Consider the following 12,131-nt stretch of genomic DNA (forward strand, 5'->3'; position numbering starts at 1 on the left):
ATATTATACTCATGTCGACTGTTTTTGCCTCTTCTTGCCGTATAATAACATGAGAACTAAAATTACCGTCTTGTGTATGCCTCCACAAACCTGTCAAGTTACAGTTTATATCCATGTCTGTGAAAACATGAATGCTTCACACACACATCTTCCCCTTCGCAGTACAGATGATCTATACAATCAGCACAGAATCAAGGTGGGCATCCACGATTAATGTCACCACTTCAGTACCATAATGTCTCACCTTCTATCCCTGAGTTATGGCCTTATGGCCAAAAAAGGGGTTTTGCAGAATTATGATGTCACAGTTTAGTTGAGCTTTAAAACCTTTGGATATCAAATGTCAGAAATTCATAATATTATTGTATTAGTCATTTGTGGAAAATTCTGTCATAATTAGCCTAGGAATTCCTAGGTTATGGCCAAAAACATGTTTTGTAGAGTAAAAATGACCTAGACCTCTGTCCACCAAATTCTAATCAGTTCATACTTGAATCAAAATGGATGTTTGAGCCAAATTTAAAGAAATTCCCTCAAGGTCTTCTTGAAATACTGCATTCACAAGAATGATACGAATGCAAGGTCAAGGTGACTTTGACCTTTGACCACCAAAATGTAATCAGTTTATCCCTGAGACCAAGTCGACATTTGCACCACACTTCAAAAAAACCCTAAAGGTGTTCTTGAGATACTGCCTTCACCAGAATGTGACAGGCGAGGTCACGGTGACATTTACCTTTGACCAACTAACTCTGATTAGTTCATCCTTGATGATTCTGTGGATGTCTGCCAAATTTGAAAAAAATCCCTCATGGTGTTCTTGGGATATCGTGTTCACAAGAATGGGGCAGACAGACAGACAACCCAAAAACAAAATGCCTCTGGCCATTACTATTGCCAGCATAGAAGCATAAAACATAATTTACTTCAGAAAATGCAAGAGGCTGCAGGGGACTGAAATATTACAGAGTTTAATAAAGAGTAACAAAAGTGATACTCTCTCTATTTCACACTTAAATACAATATCCTCTGTATTTCTGCTCATAATTAATCATTCATTAAATATCTTGCTTAGGGCTGGTTAATTATTATTAAACATTGTGGTTATTGATTTAATTCTAAATAGAAAACACTGGGTAGTGTTATAACCTGAGGTAATGCTTTATGAAGCTTTTGCCAAACTTAGGGGAAAGAGAACTGCTAAATAAGCATTTTAACAGCATCCCAAAGTATCAGCACTAATTAAATTACATGATATTTATTTATTTACTTGCTTGTTTATTTTTGCTGAGATTTTACCATCAAATGCATCTGAAGTGTTTGTTTACTCTGTCCGTACTGATGCTGTCAGTAGGCAGTTTGAGACCGTGTCTGCAAATGAGCATGATAAACTTAATTTATCTTGACTAGTGAATTGACAACTCTGACATCTTTGATTCTTTAAAAAAAAGGAAATAAGAAATGTGTTACATCTTTGCAGTTTGAGCAGAAAGAAATCTAATCAAAAACGCTTGTCAACATGATTATCAGCGCATCTTTGAAGACTTTTTTCTTCCAGTGCACTTTTTCTCTTGGATAAACAGCAGAAATGTTACAATTTGTCTTCTAAATTTACTTGCAGTTTTTCTATCCATATCCTCCTTGGGTCTTTGAAATATCTAGACCTTTTTGAACGTTTGCAAATGGTTTTCCTAATTAAAAAACGAAATACAGCAGACACATTTGCACACATTTGCACACACCAATACGATAACAAATGCATGAACTGGACTATAGAGAGTTATGACTGTGCGAGCCTGGTGTTGAACTCTGTTCTGTGTAGTCAAAACAGCTTTTAGGGGAAAACTAATGAAAGAATTGTCACTTGAACCTAATAAGGTGTCAAAGGTGCCACATTCATTTCCTGCACTCAGTCCCCAACCAAAAGAAACCACAATCACCTTCTCAGAGAATATGATGATAATTAACAATCTCATGACTGCATAATCAACAAGTGTTTAATTTAACATCACACATTAAAATCCTCCAGGTGGTTAATGTGCTAAAAGCTTAATCAAAGAAATCAAAAAAACTAATTTAATCTGTTTCAAAGAATCTTAAGAACTAACCTGACCTGTCCTCACTGATAATTATTTGCTCATTTCATTAGAAAATAAAAAGGTTTACATGGTCTTTCATGTAATCCTAGGTGAAAAAACAACAAGGTTTCGAGATTGCTCCTACTATGCATTATTAACTTTGCATTTCTACCAAATTGCCAAATTACTCTAGCTGATACATACTGTAGCTTTCTGCCTTCTCCAAGCAATGCTGAAGCCAGACACTCCCGTGTGCAAAAAAGCCTCCTGCAGGACTGCCAGTTCAAAGCAAGAAAAATCAATGTGCTCTCACAGTGCCACATTATGTAAACCCCAGCCATCTGAAAACGATCAGAATCAATAACTGCAACATTTAGTGGTCATGCCTGCATGCGGTGATGACTCTCGTATGCACTTTGATATGGTATCCGTGCAGTCTCGTTTTTTACTTGTTATACTTGTGCACACACACTGAATGCTGCATCACCAACTTAGTATTACACAGCAGTGTACAATTATTATGTGTGCAATTAAAATGTTTGAGCTTAAATGATCAGTGTGTAGGATAAAATGGCATCTAGCGTCCAGCTTAAACTTCTCCTGTGTGCCAAGCATGAACTCTTGGTCAGAATTCCTTTAGTATTCATTGTTCTGGAGGTTTTAAATGGGAGCCAAATTATCCACAGAGGTCTCTTCCTCTCCAAAACAAACAGACCAGGTGAATAAAACTGGTGAAAACACTGAATAAAGCCATTTCATGTTAAAAATCAGTGTTTTGCTCATGCTGTTTGGCTCATCCCTGAGGGGCTGCTAACCACCATCCTGATGGGAAACACAAATGGCCCAGCCTAAAACCAGTTTGGTTTGTCCATTCTGGGCTACTGTCAGTGCAACATGGCGGACTCCACTGACGAGGACCCACTCTCTATGTAGATATAAATTGGTAACAAAGGTAACAAAAACACAACAATTCTTATTTTCAGGTGACTGTAAACTAATGAAAATGTACTTACTATGATATATTAAATTTCTGCAGATATATCTCCCTAAATACTAAACAGTGGAGCTTTGTAGTTTAGTTTAGTTTGTTTAAAGGGACATCTTAAAGGAGCAGAGATTTAAGGGAGTTTAGTGGAATCTAGTGGTGAGGATTGTGGATTTCAACCAGGTAAAATGTTCCCCATGTGCCAAATGTGAATACTTAGTTTGAATTACTTCAATGTTCATCATTTAGGAGATTTTTACTAGGAGATGAATCATCCACAGAGGTCTCCTCCTCTCCAAAACAAACAGACCAGGTGATTTAACTGGTAAGAAACTGAATAATGCAGTTTCATCTAAAAAATCAGTGTTTTTTGACGACGATTGGCAATTAGGAGATGGGCTGATAGCCTAGCATTTGCTAATGTGTGCTCACCTTTTGTCTTGAATAACTTAATATCCAGACATTAAGGAGGATTTTATTGAGCTGATTTAGTGGTCTCTTCCTCTCCAAAATAAATGGACCAGGTGATTCAAACCAGTACAAAAACTGAATAAAGCAGTTTCACTTTTTTTTTTTTTGTCAGCGGATTGTAAACTATTAAAAACATACTTTATACATTATATTTTATTTCTGCCAATATATCACCTTAAATCCTACACTCTACACAGTAAAAATGATTTACAGTAAAGGATGTTTAAAAACATCTTAAAGAAACTGTAAAGCAGAGAAGATCTTAAAACTTTAATGAATGTAATCAATTACTCCTGATGTGTTAGACCACAGATAAGATAGCACTACTATCAGTGAGTGCAGCCCTACCTGGTGATTACTGTAAAAAACTAATTTAGCCAGGGTATATCAAGTTACATAACTCCTTTGTGCTCACATAATAACTTTTGTTTTAGAGCCTGGGAAAGTTGACACACAATTACCACTGTAGTAGCTTTCCATGACATTGATGAAGCTGTTTGTAAAGGGCTGGGAAAGCCACAACAAGTCAAATATTTCACTTCCATCATAGACTTTGGACTTCTTACCGAATGGAGCAAGAGAGAACTTTTGCAGGTTGTCAAATATAAAGTGAAAAACAGTCGAGGATAAGAAAAAAAAAAACCACGCAGTGCAAAGCTTGGATATCCTTATTTTTTTGAAAACATGTCATTGAGAATATGCGACACTCTTCTCCAAGAGGTGATCATTTGCTCTCATTAGATTGCTAATAAAATGCACATATAGCACCGGTTCATCCTGAGTTTATGTTTGAGTTGAAGAGACACCTTTTTATGTCTGCCAACATAAAGAGAATTTGAAGTGCACAACAGGAGCAGCACATAGACATTCACCTACTTGGGATCCTGTTAAATGCTTGATATGTCATTGACGGCAGCTCCGTAAATAATAGCTTCACCACTCGATTAGTGTTGCAGAGCTTCCCTTCCCTGAATAATTATTTACAGTATAAAGCAAATTCCCATGAATATCTATGACCAACCACAAATCCCTGTGAGGAATATCAATGCTATGCCCGTTCATAAGTTCATCAAACCATCTATTGTATGTATTCTCAATCCGTGTTCACAGCAGCCCAGGGTGTTTTCTGCTGTTCATCAGAGGGGCTGTTTTCCCTATTGAGATAAGAAATTAAATCTGCAGGAGCCGAGGATGCTGGGTTTGCTGCAGGGTGGCGAAGCAGCAGCTCTGATAATGGAGCCGACTCCCATTGCGCAGGCTATGAGGCAAACAGCCGTGGCGCTGGCCCAACCCTGCCTATGCGAGGGGATAGCTAACAGTGTCACTCTGCAGATGCTCTCTCTCTCCCTCTCTCTCTGCATGTGAACATGTGGTTAAATCTGCATGTGACGGATAGGGGGAAGAAGAGAAGAAGTTGCTGGATATGTGGGAGGAAAATTGGTAAAACTGTAGGGTTTGCCTTTATGATTAATGGAGTGGGAATAGGCATGCATGGTGAGTCAAACATACTGACCCTGTGGAGAAAAGAAAGGCGTGATCGATAAGACTCACAGCCTCTCTCTTCTACCCCTTTGCCCTGTCACTTTCTGCTCACAGTGCTGGGTGGCTTATGTGTGGTAGTAGGCCTACATTATGTAAATGTGAAGAGGGTTTTAATTTCAATTTGGGAACTCACCAGAATATTGTGTCGCTTTGGATGCTCCTCACAGGGTTCACTTCAAAGCAGTCTGCAGAGAGAAATAAACGGTCACACCTTAATGTGCAAGCACAAATAACATTGGGGGCCATACGGCACCGGTTGTAATAGTGTCAGAATCATAAAAAGGTTCAATTTATAGTTCAATCTTTGATTTCATCCCAGAGTCAATACAAATGATTTGATATTTCTGAAGCTGTGGAACAATCATTTTCTACCCACAGCTTCTCTGCCAGAGGGAATTTAGAAAAAAAGAAATTGAAGCAGAAATATATTTCAACTGCCTTCTTCTAAAAGATGATTTCCTGCTTTATACGCATAACTAATACTTGTCTTTGGCCTGTATAATAATTAACCTTGGATTATACAATGGAGCGTGCCCATTACCTTGTGGCTCCTTTCACATGTTCTTTTTGTTACCTCTATTAAATGCAATAACAGAATTCAATGAACACTGAATATACAACATGTATCATCAGTTGGTTTGTGCTGTACTGTAAGTGTATGATGCAGCATCTTTCTAAAGTGGATTATTCGACTGTCACTAATGAAATGCATTTACCACACCAAGGTAAATAATGCCAATACACAGATGATCCAACACAGCTCATTATGTTTAATTAGCCCCAACTTTTTAGTTCATTAGTGACAGTCCGAATGATTCGGCAGCTCTATATCTAAGATGCAAACATCTGCTGAAAAATATTAACATTTACCGCTTGCAAACTAAAAGGTCAAGCTGTTTAACAGGTTTTTACAAGTGGATGACCTGAAGTGGATTCAGACCTACAGAGTAATTTGCTGTTAAAAGTCCATATTGTGGCAGGAAAATATACTGTTGTATATATTATTTAAAAAAAATCTGTCCATGTCTTTATCATGGATCAATCTAATTTTTTATGCTATTTATTGAAATATGCATAAAAAAGGGCATCAGCGTTATAAAATAATGCACTCACATTCATAAACCGGACCAGAAATTTTAAATTGTCACAGACAGGTTTTTCACCATTCTAACTTGCCAAATATTCGCTTTTTCAGCTGTTTTTTTCTCATATTTAAATAATTTGCAGATTTGATTTAATTTAGGAATTAATTCCACTCTTTCCTGCTTGTGAAGAGAAATGTGGTTTTTACTACTTTGCTTTTTAGATAGGGTTGTTTCAAGTTAGATACTCTACTCCACATATTCAGGCCATGAGAGTCCCTGACAATACTGAAAATACCCAGTAAAATAAATACGACATAGACCTTGTAAAATCTTGTAGACTATAATAGGTAATAACTGTTAAATTCTACAGGGACCCAATTCATCTCTTTAAAAAGGGGTAAAATTCATTCTTGGATAAAGACAAGGGACAAACCTCATTAGTTTGGGTTACAGTTACCCATGTACCAGTTAATGCAGGTGTAATCATAGTGGCACTGAACTTATAATGTAGCAAACATCCTCATGGTTTCTTTGTTGAAGAACGTAGATATTCTTGCCAGATATTTCATCTTTGAATGGACTTTCCCAATGACAGAGAGGGCCAAAGATCCACTGTTTGTACACTGTTCCAGTTTACATCCAAGGTAAGTATTACAACACTTTTTCTGTATCTTTCTTCCATTGCATTCAACAGAAAAGCTAATAAGGTCACTTAAATTATGCCTCGTTCCAAAAACAATACATTTAGATTCACCTAAGCGCAAACACATTGTAACAAAACCACCTGCTGACTTTTTTGACCTCTTTATCAGGTGACATCCTAACTGTTTCTAGGCTAACAAAGTGGAGTCATCTGCATAGAAAAATTAAAGATATGAACAAGCTACCTCCATGACATTTATGTACAATAAAAAAACAAAAAAAAACAATTACACTTCCCTGAGGGACACCACAGAAAAGGTTTCTTGAGAGCATACCTCACCTGATAGATCTACCATTGTATCCATTCCAAGGCTTCTCTGCTAACATGTATGTGTTAAATGATTTTTGCAAATGGAGCATTGCCATTCCGCAATACTTGCCTCTGTCACTTTCCTTTTTAATGAAGTTACTTAATAAATCATGCAAGTCTCAGTTGACTATATTTCAAAGCTGACTGCATATCACATAAAATGTTAAACTGGTTAACATATTTGAAAATGTGTCTATATAGAGCTCTCTTCAGTATTTTACTTTAAACACTTATTAATATAGACACCAGCCTGTAGTTACTTTGTTTAACTATACTGCCTTTTTATATAAAGCAGCAACTCTGGTCTTTTTTTTTATTCACAGGGGCTTTTGACTGGAAAATTGAAAGATTTCCAGTGTGTGTGGCACAGGGAGCAATAACCTCTGCAGCATCTCTCAGGAACTTAGCTGGGACAGCATCCAAACCAGTGGCTTTGTTAGCATCCAAGCCCCTGAGCATTTTAGTGATTGTTGTGATTGTTATCTGGGTAAAAGAGAACGGCTCTTCCCTGCTCCCCTTAGACCTGTAATTCTTTTTTACTTGAGGTTCCCCTTAGATTTATATCCCAAACAACAAGCCACATGCTGGTGTGGACCCAGTAATAATTATCCATATCCCAATTCTGATAGCATCCAGGATCTGTTTCTACACAGCCGGAAAAACAGTGGATGTGCTTGTCATGGACAGGGCTTTTTTTTTTAACCTCAACATGTGTACCTAAAATGTAATGTAAGCTGAGTTATGTAACAATAAGCTCACTGACTTTAAGAGCCTGATATTATCATGCGTCTTGTAAGTTCCAATCACAAGTGGACACCTCTAAGGGGCCGCACACATGCTACATCTTTTGCGCACTCAGTTCTATCGTTTGAAATGGAGACACGCAGCAGGCGCACTTATAAGCCGCGCTGAGCGTGTTGCGATGCGGTGCACCTGTGTTCCAGAGTGCCTATTTTCAGGGCGCAACAGCCGCGCCCTGAGATGAACAGAGTTCAACTTTTGTGCACAGCAGCACTCACTGCATGTCATATGATGAGGAACAACCAATCAGAGTTGGCAGATATCTCTCCTTTCTTCTGTAACTATCAGAGGGAAAAGTTCATCATTTTATTGATAGTCTGAGCTTTACATCTCTCCCACAGTTATCCAGGCGGTAAAGTCACGGCATGTGCACAGCCCCTAAGTCTATGTTTTCACACCCGGCATTTGAATGCTTCTCCACGTGCATCTCAAGTGACCACTTGTGATCAGATTTCATCCCCCGCTGTATACGAATAAACACATGAATCTCTCCTTCAATGTTTATCACAAGACAAGCTCTGCTAGAAGACCACTGCTGCAGGAATGTGACCTCTGTGCTAAGAAAGGACATCAGCATTCCATAATTCCAGAAATGCCATTTCATGCAAACAAGGAACTTTAAGAATTGAAGACTTGTTTAAAGATGTTTATCAGAACATGAGGCGGTCCAGGACGCATCGGCATTCACACCTCTGAAAGAATTAATATCTGACATCTGTATTGGGGTTTTTGTTTTGTTTTTTGGAACTGTTTATTAAGAGAACTATTGAAACGTTTACTGTTCAGTTATTCATGGCACCACATTCTCGGAGCGCAGAGCGTACTCTGGACACAGACAGGGCAGCAGAACATGTGACACAGTGAAAGTCAAAATTGACCATTCATTGTGCTGGGTTTTTTCATTCACCTCTACAACAGCTGCTCCTCTCATCCGTCAGCCTGATCAGCTCTGAGTGGACTGACAGATCAATTATCCACCGCGGCAACTCAGACTCCTCTAGCTACTGAGGGAAGAAAGGAAATCAAGTCCTGCCTGTGCTGCATTCATTGACCTACAAAATCTCTGAATTTAGAGAGGGGATACAGATTGATTAAAAAAAAAGAAAGTTTGCTGGCTAAGGACTTATGTGGTGCATTTACATCTGCACTTAAAGCTATCCACTTATGATCACATAACCAAGGACACATGTTAATACCAGGTGTAAATAGGGCCTCAGTCACTACAGTAGATACCAGGTTCATTAGCTGGACATGCTATCAATTGCAGCTTATATTTGAGTAGATAAACACACAGTTTTAATTAATTCCTCACACATTTGCTTTTGTGTAAGACCTGGAAAGACATTAAAAAAAATCATCCAAAGTCTTTAAATGCAAAGCATCATTCATCCTTTAAAAACGCTTTTTCTTCAACTAAGTGTATTCCAGTGACTGACCTCAGAAAATCATGCTGCACTTAACTGCATTTACAGGCTTTAATTGTCTTTTCCGGTGATTTTACTAGCTGAGAGCACATAAATACTGTACATGAATATGAGCATCAGAGCAGATGCAAAAAAGGCCAACTTTTAAGCGTCTCTGGTGGATTGCTTTCATGCACAACTGGGTCTGAGTGGCATCAATCTCACATGCACATACTATACCCTGCAAGCAAAACAAGTACGTTTCAAATAGTTTTCAGTTTTCAGAGTACACAAATAAACTTGGGACTCATTTGCTGCAGTATAGGCTAAAACAATTCAAGGGAGCCACAATTTGTTTGCCGTCTCCCAAGTGCACAACAAAAGGCATACATGGAGCTATCACAGTTAATTGAAGCTTGTGTAGATGAAGAAAAAGGGACCACTTTCCACGTTTTTTTCTCAGGAATAATGATAACAGAGGCATAGCTCTGATTCTCCTCTGTCAGATTTAATTGCCAAAGCAACAATCTTGATAAAGATCTCAGTCTTTTTTTTTATCAGCCCCAGCCAAAGCAACACAGGGTGTTTGTCCAAGCAAGACATATTTACCAACCAACACTCTCACTTCTACTAAGTGTAAACAGGGTGGGCGCTTCACAAAGACCCTGACATTGAGAGCAACCATCAAAGGTTGTTCAGTAACCCATCCATTACATCTAAAAGAGACATGGCTTTTCTTCTTCTTCTTCTTCTTCTTCAGCAACTTGTTTGCAACTGACTTCCTACAAGACCTCAACAAATGTAGGTGGTGTCCCAAATATTCAGCTAAATCTAAGATATTCTATGTATTATTAAGAAATCAGCAATATTTCTTTCAGAGTTTGTATTTTGTCAAGGTTTTAATAAAACTGAAATCCTTTATTTCAAAATGCCATTACGTTAAGTCCAGCGGCCAGCTTTCCGACTGACCTGAGACAGTGATGTGAGAAGTACAATTTCACGCATGCCGCACTTCACTGAGACGTCCATCTTCTGTTCATGTTCCCTGAAGCATTCAACACTGAGGGATTGATTAAAACACAGCTGCACACACTCACACATCCATGCTGCAAACATCTCTTCGTGCCGCTTTAGCTGTAATCTTGCATTGTTGACTGCATGCTAACTGCCCTTCCATCTACTCATCAAACTCCCACGCAGACACATCAAACACATACGCTGCACGCACATTGAATTCAATAGAGTGACACAGCCATTAGGGTCTGTAAAGGGATTTTCTTCTTAGTATTTTAGTTACTGTTGTTGTTTTCTAATTAAAAAACACTGGTGGTGTGATTTGAATAGGAGACGGGAAAGGTTGCAGACTGAAAAACAAAATCATTTTTGCTCCAAAACATCCTACAATGATCAAATGTCATTAGGCTCATACATAGCCTCCAGACGCATCTACATTTGTGCAAATTCTACAGGATTATTAAAACAGACAGCTTGCAGTTTTCAAAGGATGACTGGTGTGATGAAGACCATACAGGGCTGCTGCTTGTTATTTTTTGATTAATAAGTTAATTGTTTTAGCTACAAAAAATTCCAAAATGATGCCCAAGAGCCAAATGTGAATTGTTCACATTACTTATTATATCTGACTTTCACTCCAAAATTCAAGTGTATTCAGTGTGCTATCATATATGACAAAATAATGATAGTTTTGTTTGGAAAAGAAGATTCTTAAAGTGCCAGTCTGTAGGATTTAGGGAGATATACTTGCAGAAAAAAACTAGGATATAATAAGTATGTTTTCTTAAGTGTATCATCACCTGAAAATGAAGAATTGTTGTGTTTAGTTACCTAAAATTGACCCATTTATATCTACATCTACAAGGACCGGATCCTCATCTCCGAGGATCACCATATTTCTACAATAGCCCAGAATGGACAAACTTAACACTGGCTCTACATAGAGAAATTTGCATTTAAATGTCGGCCACCATAGTCCACAGCCCCTCTGTGACAAGAGTATTAAAAAAATGGATTCTTTCAACATGAAACTGCTTTTTTCTGTGTTCTTAAAATCACTGAATCCGTTTCTTTAGAAGAAAAAAAAGACCTATACAGAAAATTCAGCTCCTGATAAAAATGACCTGAACATCTGAATCTTAAATCATACTAGAAAAAAGGGTGAGCACACATTAGCAGATGGTATTGCACATTATTGGTCCATCTCTGACATGCCAGTCAGCTTTATTCAGTTTTTATACCAGTTTAAATTACCTGGTCTGATTGTTTTGGAGAGGAAGAGACATCTGTGGAAAATTCAGCTCCCAGTAAAAATCTCCTGAACAATGAACAGTGAAGATATTTTAACCAGAAATTTCAGCTGGTTGAAATCTGCAATGCCCACTGCTAGATACCACGAAATCCCCCTTTACACATGCTCCTTTAAACAATTAACACCTGTAAAATGATACCATCCCTTTAGATTCACACGTCTGTACAGTCAGTCTGATGATTTATACACGGCTGATGATTCATGAGGGTGGTGGTTTCCTTTCCCTTGTTTTTCTAAACCCAGTGTAGCAACACAGCCCTCTCATTTGATGCCATCGTCAAGGACAAACAGCTATTTGTTCAGCGTTTCAGGACCCCGCAGCTTCAGCACACAGGGGCAAGGCAGGCGTTTGGAAAACTGTAAACTTGGATGTCTCCACAGGGCGACAAAATGGATGTTTCAGTTGACAATTTTTTCCGTGACTTTGC

The 12,131-nt window shown here is 38.2% G+C and overlaps 1 protein-coding gene across 3 annotated transcripts in view; it reads right to left on the reverse strand.

Annotated features, from left to right (window-relative positions):
- lrfn1 (leucine rich repeat and fibronectin type III domain containing 1) overlaps positions 1-12,131 on the reverse strand; it is a 152,099-nt gene that overhangs the window by 62,844 nt on the left and 77,124 nt on the right. For 2 of the 3 annotated variants that reach the window (XM_088079068.1, XM_088079067.1), the window contains exon 3: positions 5,210-5,261. The exons of the other annotated variant lie outside the window; for it this stretch is intronic. The gene's annotated coding sequence lies outside the window, so the exon portion shown is untranslated. The remainder of the gene's footprint in view (positions 1-5,209; positions 5,262-12,131) is intronic. 3 annotated transcript variants of the gene reach the window in all.

This window comes from Plectropomus leopardus, chromosome 6 (assembly GCF_026936395.1).
Source record: "Plectropomus leopardus strain MGB_pleo_1.0 chromosome 6, ASM2693639v1, whole genome shotgun sequence".
Classification (NCBI taxonomy): domain Eukaryota; kingdom Metazoa; phylum Chordata; class Actinopteri; order Perciformes; family Serranidae; genus Plectropomus; species Plectropomus leopardus.